The following is an 8,495-nucleotide window of genomic DNA, read 5'->3' as shown; positions in this document are numbered from 1 at the left end:
TGTTTCGTCTCTATTATTGCCATTGTCCTGGCTGGAAGAAAGTTCAGTGAATGGGGAGGTGCAGTGTAAGGTAATACAGTAGGGGAGTGCGAGTGCTTCTATAGTGTAATGTTTTATGTGTTCTCCACACTCTCGTCCTCACAAGAATGTACTCAAGAGAATGTCCTCGGAGAATGCACTTGGAGCATGAGAATGTGGAGCACGGTAGCATGCATATTGAGAGACACCCCTAGTCTTGGGGTTGCTGCCACCAAAACAGAGTTCCAAATCAACCTTGGTGCCATATCAACCAAACATTCTAAATTCTACTAAAGTTGCTCTTTTCAATTGTGATATCATCATATTCAAATGCTATTTTATTCTTATGAATACAATCACCATGGCAATTTTTGTTACTTGAGTTCAAATCAGCACTGTTGTTTTTGTCAACCAAAAAGTCTACATTCAAACATTCTCCCAACTTTGTTTGGTTCATTTAGTATTTTTATGATCCAGAATTCTCATGATAATGAAAAAGAGTGAAATTAATGAATTCCAAACTATACCAGTAAACGATACACACATACACACCCCTTCACTATAAGGCAGCTTCTAAAGACACAGGTCACCTGACCATCTCCCAGACCACATCCTGTTTGATTGTTGCTCCACAGAACACTTCAGGGCGCCATGGGAACAGTGGTAGGCAGCATTTAATGAACAATGGACCGGTCGGGGGCCTCAGTGACGGAGGGTAAGGTGAGGAGAAGGGAGCTCTCCAAGGAGAGTACCACTGTAACTTCCAGTCCTGAGTTTGTTTGTCGCCCCGGGCGAGTGTATCCTACAACAGCTGCTTGTGCGGCCATATAAATGATTGAGGAAGCTGCCAAGTGGTACACTGTGCGTCTCAGATTTCATAGTACTTCACCTCAAGACTCAGAGTCAAGACTTTTTCATGATAGGGTATCATTTAGGAGGTGTTTGAGGGTGAGCTACTATTGTTACCCTGTACACTCCATGTCCACTCTGTTACCACTAAAGGTGGTCACATCACTGATATGCCATGGAGATTTATGAGGTGAACTGAGAGTAACATGCGTTAGAGTCCTGCATCGGGTCGAACACCCACGTTTCCCCACAGGTGACCCGCAAACTAAATCAGCTGTCGAGTGGAATTAAAACGTTCTTTCAACCTGTGGGTTGGCTTGCGTTTCAGAACAATTATATTGCGGATTAGAAAGGTTTTAAATCAAGATCATCTTTTTTTATTACAAACCCAGCTGCTTGTGTTGCATTTTGTTGCAAATTCCATTCTGTGAGGGGTGAGGCAGACATAGGGAGTGTGGGGCAGGGAACTGTCCATTATTTGTGTGGTGCTGAAACAGTCTAATTTGTCTTACGTGCAGAGCTTATGTTCGCTCCCTACATGAGAATACATTGCCAAGTTTACTTTCCCTGGCTAGTCTAACTCACGTGAAAATGGCTAAATTAACCGGATAAATACAAATAAAAGTTATGGGGTAATACACCATTGTGGAAAAAGGTGATGCAAGAGTGAAATCCCCAGTTTGGACAGATGTTGGAGGACAACAACCAGGTAGATGGCGGCTACACAGCCTGCAAAAAGTGCAAGCAGCTATTTGTTTATGATAATTCAGTGATTTATCATGTAATTATTATGGGCCAGCTGCCAGCAAAGCTTTGGAATTGACACATAGGCAGGCAAACATAGCCCCAAAAAGTTACTTTTTCAAATCCTCTTACAGAGTCACATGCATGTAAGACGTTTTCAGTGGTGTAGTGGAGAGTATCCGCAGGTATACGCCATATACCCACGTACTTTTCAGTGTTCATTGCGTACACTTATTTCTTAATTCCCACAACGCATATCAAAATACCTTTGTGTAGTGGAGGTAGACGCTGTATCAATTAATAAGGCTGGTGGAATAGATCAGAATGTCTAGCTTAAAATGTTGATAAACTACTATTTCTTCACAATTTAGCAATGTGAACACAGCAGTAGGCCTACGTGTGAATGTTCCAAAATGCAATTTGCGGGAAAACACCACTCTTAATTTGATTTGATATGATTTTAAAATGTGCACCACACATGCGAGCAGTTTCATGGAGGTGGAAATATCCATAAAAAAATATCCATTCAAAATGTTGAATGGCGGGAGATCTAAAGATGCAACAACTATTATGGGTTGCTAATATGACTAGGATAATGCCTTTGGCTGCAAGACAATGAAAGAAAATGGGAAGAAAACCAATAGAAGAGGAGAACGCAAATGAGGAAGTCTTTATAAAATAAATGCCTTCACATTTCATGGTGGGATTTTGGCTATAGACTACTTTTAAGCAAGGTAAGACATGTCTTCAGTGGTGTAGTGGTGCCTGAAGAAGAAGTGGGTATACTCAAATTGTGTGTGTAGTTAACCTTTAATTCACTAGCACTGTTTTTTGGTTAGTGATCTTTCTGTAGCACATGAGATGGAGTTTGAAAAACACAATGCCACTGGATTGATGCAAATAATCATGATATCCTTCTGCCAGGTAAGCATAGGCTACATTGTAGCTAGTTAAGCCTATCATTAGCATTATTGTATTTTTCTTTTTCCTTAATTGTTTGAAAATGGGATTTTTAAACTTTATATTATGAGGCATGCAGTGGTGAAATGGAGGGTACACTTTTAGAAAGAAGGGTTCCTAATGGGTTCTTCGGCTGTCCCCTTAGGAGAACCCTTTTTGGTTGCAGGTAGAACTAAATCTCTTTGGAAAGGTTTCACATGGAACCCAAACGGGTTCTAACTGGGGAAAAAAAGGGTTCTTCAAAGGGTTCTCCTATGGGGACAGGTTCTAGATAGCACTTTTTTTTCTAAGAGTGTACACCCCTTGACTTTTTCACATTTTGTTGTGTTACAGCCTGAATTTAAAATGGATTAAATGTAGGTTTTGTGTCACTGTTTTACACACAATACACCATAATGTTAAAGTAGAATTGTGTTTTTAGAAAGGTTTACAAATTAATTAAAAATGAAAAGCTGAATCCCCAGTATATAAGTATTCAACACCTTTGTTATGGCAAGCCTAAATAAGTTCAGGAGAAAAAATGTGCTTAACAAGTCACATAATAGGTTGCATGGACTCACTATGTGTACAATAATGGTGTTTAACATGATTTTAAATAATTCTCTCATCTCTGTACCCCACTCATACCCCACTCAATTATCTGTAAGGTCCCTCAGTCGAGCACTGCATTTCAAGCACAGATTCAAGCACAGAGACCAGGGAGGTTTTCCAATGGTTAGCAAAGAAGAGCACCTATTGGTAGAGCACCTATTGGTAGAGCACCTATTGGTAGAGCACCTATTGGTAGAGCACCTATTGGTAGAGCACCTATTGGTAGAGCACCTATTGGTAGAGCACCTATTGGTAGAGCACAAATTGGTAGAGCACCTATTAGTAGAATATCCCTTTGAGCATGGTGCAGTTATTAATTACACTTTGGATGGTGTATCAGTACACTCAGTCACTACAAAGATACAGGCGTTCTTCCTAACTCAGTTTCTGGAGAGAAAGGAAACCTCTCTGTGATTTCACCATGGTGCCAATGGTGATTTTAAAACAGTTACAGATAGGAGATAACTGAGGATGGATCAACAACATTATAGTTACTCCACAATTACTAACCTAATTGACAGAGTGAAAAGAAGGAAGCCTGTACAGAATAAAAAATATTCCATAACATGCATCCTATTTGCTATAAGGCACTAAAGTAATACTGCAAAATATTTGGCAAAAATATTCATTTTTTGTCCTGAATACAAAGCATTAATATTTAGGGCAAATGCAACACAACAAACACATCACTGAGTACATATTTTCAAGCATAGTGGTGGCTGCATAATGTCATGGGTTTGCTTATCATCGGCAAGGACTAGAGAGTTTTTTAGGATGAAAAGAAACGGAATAGAGCTAAGCACAGGCAAAATCCAAGAAGAAAAGTTGGTTCAATTTGCTTTCCAACAGACACTGGTAGATGAATTCAGCTTTCAACAGGAAATTACCAAAAACACATGGCCAAACATACACTGGAGTTGCTTACCAAGACGACATTGAATGTTCCTGAGTGACCTAGTTACAGTTTTGAATTAAATCATCTTGAAAATCTATGGCAAGACTTGAAAATGGCTGTCTAACAATGATCACAACCAACTTGACAGAGCTTGAAGAATGTTTTAAAGAATTATGGGCAAATATTGTACAATCCAGGTGTGCAAAACTCTTAGAGACTCACAGCTGTAATTGCTGCCTAAGGTGATTCTAACATGTATTGACTCAGGGGGTTGAATACTGAATAATAATTTTTCCTATAATTAAAAACAAAATGTGGGAATTGTTCTTTCCTTTTTGACATTAGAGTATTTTGTGTGGATCGTTGTCCCAAAAAAATTAAGGGTTATGAACACTTTCTGAAGGCACTGCAGTATCAAAAGGGGACCATGGCGCTCTCCCCGAAGCTGGTCTGGTGTGTAAGACCTGTGAATTCAGACAAACAAAAGGTGTGATGGGTCCTTACTCAACAGTATGTTATTTAAAGCTCACCTTGTTTATTTGATTAGTTTGACTATTTTTACCAAGAACACCTGCTGTTCCATTTGCTCCACACATGAGCCTGCAGCATCAGATAGCCCAGGCTACTAAGCAGGTCATTCTTACAGCGCGGTGCCTTTTCTGTCCACAGGAAATATCGCTTATTTTTTGTTTAAAATATGGATTCCAAAAGACTTTAAATATAAGGCCAGATGTACTTTACCTTAAAAACCCAAACATCTGGATCTTTGAAGGGCATTTTGTGCAGTTTGAACACCTGTTTTTCAGTGGATGTAGGCAGTTTTGCCATGTCGCAGAGTGTTATTCATCAACTTCCACAAGAAATATAAGCAGTACAATTTTAAAATACGATTAAAGTGTTCACCCTTATGCTAGCGCAATCTTGCTCACTCACAAAGCTATGGCTAATTTAGGCTACACATTTCTACACTGTTAAATTCCATCCTGTTAAAATTATGCACCTAAAAGGTTTGAAAACTTTCCTCTAAATAAATTAAGTTCCTGAGCCAATATGTTTTTCTGAATGTCCTTTTTCTGCTGGAAAAAATTTTCTTCTCCAAAGATATACTTTTCCCCCCATAAATTATGAGGTCCAAAGGGCACCACTTAGCAGGAATAAAGACCAGTGCGGCTCCAAAAAACTGACTCGTGCAGGACTACTGAGAAGTCTACAAAGTTATGCATTTCCTAATTTAGGACTTTATTGATTTGCAAGCACTTCTTAAAGCTAAATTATAAATAACTATTTAACATCCCTATCACCTCATATAGCTTACTGTAGTCATTAGTTATGAGTAGAAAATCACCTATACTGTGTTACCCATGTTAAGAGTCCTCCACGGATCAGCTTATTGGAGCCGCACCCTCCCAGTACTGGCCACATGCATTCAGATTTTTCTTTGCAACCCAATCCACCTGCATCGAATTGTTCCGAGAGCCGATCCGTTACCTGCCAAATAACATCCATTTATTTCATTGTTTTAATGACTCCAGAGTATATGCTATTAATCCCCTTTACCTGCATGAATTAATTTGTCTGCATGTCTATTCAACATTTGGATAAAAGGAAACCAAGCCATGAATTAAGAACGATATATCTTTATTTCCACAATGCGATGCGTCACATTGACAACTCAAAATGCTTTGAGCCTTCTTGCCTAATGAAAGCCTATAAAGCGACATAACAGAACAAGACCTTTACATTCAATATTGTTTAGATCATGAAATAGTTTAAATAAACATAAATAAAAAATTCTCTGAATAAAATATATGCTGCAAAAACAAATGTATTTGGTTGGCCGAGGCTTTCCCAGCCAGTTTAAACTTGATATGGCCTGTGTATGGTCAGTTTACACTAGAAAACCTTTGCTTTTTAAAATGTATTATGTTACAAATCTTTCCTTAGTAGCCTGGGCTATATGCTTCCGCATGCTCACGTGTGGAGCGCGTGGAACAGTGGTTATTCTTGGAAAAAGTGATATTTTGAAATAGAGCTTATCTCTTCAATTGTGTTATTTGGCAAAGGTAAGTGTTTTGGAAATGCTTACTTTTGCGGGAAAACTGGCGCATGCATGCTTTGAGGTATATATTGTACATACACAACATTTATAAATGAATCCCCTGGACTAATAATTACTGTCTATCTGTCTGAACTCATTGCCTGACATGATTTTTTTTCTCTCACTGAGACACAGTGAGCATGGAGACCAGGCAGGCGAAGCTTGGCAGAGGAGAGAAAGGAGAATGAACATGAATTATGCAAAAGGAAGGCTTATGGCTCATAAGCAACCCATCATTGGCTGTTATCCCATTTTGATGATGTATGGCATAGAAATGACTATTGAGCCCATGGTGAGACGGAGCACACCAACTGACTGTACTAGAAAAAGAAAGGAGGGATAGTCTATTGTAATGTTATACATGGATATGTAGGCTATGCGTTCCAATACACACACACACACACACACACACACACACACACACACACACACACACACACACACACACACAGAAACTGTGGACCAATTTCTTCTCTAGAATGATAATAGTTGTCCTCAACAATCAATGCAGATGGAAAGTATACAACGACATGGCTTCAGAAATCCAATTTGTGTGGCAGACGTAATTTGACCATGTTTGCCGAATACCCAAGTAAATCACTTGTCCTGTGTCTTACAGAGAATATTTATAATTAAGCGATGTAGTTGGTTGATGATAATTAAAATTTTGCTATGCATCGACGCTCCTGTCAAACATCAGCTTTCCCCGTCAAGCCTCACACACACACGCTCCCTGCTCTCCCACAGTCGCACTCAGAGCTATCTTTTCACTCAGTGAACCACAGCTCCCCTTTCCAAACACAAAACACACACACACACACAGAACAGGAGCTGGTGTGTTCGTGTATAGCTATTGCATTTGTTATGGTTGATCTAACTTGAGCTAATCTCACATGTTCTGCATTGACTCAGCAGGTCACTGTACCTCCTCAACTCATCTCATCTCTCAGTCCTTATGAGTGTATCATGAATGACGTACAACCCTAATGTTGAACAACTGAAGAGTCCACTGATGAAAAACCTAATGAGCCAGCGGCACAACTGAATGTGATTGCTGAGATTATCATCAAAGTACTTTATGCAATGAGTTGACATTCCCACCCTTCATAAAAAGTGGAACAATTATCTCTCTGTAAATATTCTGTTTGAGCAATTTTGTGAGATGGGAGGCATCGCTGACTGCACTAGCCTGGTCCCAGAGCTGCATGTTTTAGCCAACTCCTCTGACTATGGTTGTCTTACCATCCAATATGTCCTCAATGTAGTCTAAATTCTCATCTGCAAGGCTTTTCCTGTACAGGATTCTTAAGGTAAACTGAAACACTACGCTCAAAGTGGAAGTTAACTACTTTGCAAATATGAAACAAACATACAATCGTAATATTAGTAAAAAATATAAAATTCCCAGTTTATGCTACAAAACCGACTTCCTAAGAGGTTTTAAAAATAGGTTGTATTTGCCTCAACATTCCATGACGTACAGTAAGACATTGTTGGCAGAATAGATGGATGCAGTTCAATGCATGATTGATATAATTCACCAATACATTTCTTGGTACTCCAAAAAATATTGCTATCAGGTTGTAAATCACAGATGGCCTGGTACATTGTTTGCTGCCTCTATTTCGGTATGCACTGTTTCAGTTTCAATTACTCAATATGTTGGACAAAAACAGACAAATGTAACAAAGTCTGGGAATGTCAATACAATCAAACTAGCAAGGGCAATGATCACAAGTCAGTCATAACATAGCTAATAGGCTAGCATATCTATTCATGTAGAAAGCTAAAAACACAGAGCCTAACATTAGCTAGATAGCTAGCTAGCTGCTAGGAGGATGTCATGTCATTGGAGGAGTGGGTGAGTGACTGACTTTTTCCCCACATATAATTTTTCAGTGACTATACTGTACACAGCTAGAGCTGCAGATGTCATTTGGTTAGCAAGCAAGAACTTGAACCTTCACAAATTCACTCTGGCTATCTACTCCGACTTCAGAGCAATCTCGTCTGAGTGTGCCAGAGCACAGAATAACTGATGAATTTACGACTGTGCAACACCCACTGAATATGACCGACCGGTGTCAGTATACATAGGCAAAAAAAGTAATACCTAGTCACGAATGCTCTAGATAACATGTAAGCAGCCTAACCAGCTCTGCTACTGCGAATACAATGGTCTGAGTAAGTTGTTCTCTCATTTTTGTCTGGAAGTAGCTAGCAAGCAAGCTAGCTAACTTTAGCCAGTTAGCTTTGGGTGCTTGGTTGGGACAAGCATGCACTGTTGGCAGGCAAGCTGCAGAAGGATGAGTAGGCTACAATTAAACAAAGGTCTACTGT

Source organism: Oncorhynchus kisutch, linkage group LG27 (genome assembly GCF_002021735.2).
Source record: "Oncorhynchus kisutch isolate 150728-3 linkage group LG27, Okis_V2, whole genome shotgun sequence".
In the NCBI taxonomy this organism is placed as follows: Eukaryota; Metazoa; Chordata; class Actinopteri; order Salmoniformes; family Salmonidae; genus Oncorhynchus; species Oncorhynchus kisutch.
Note: the sequence above shows the minus strand (reverse complement) of the source record.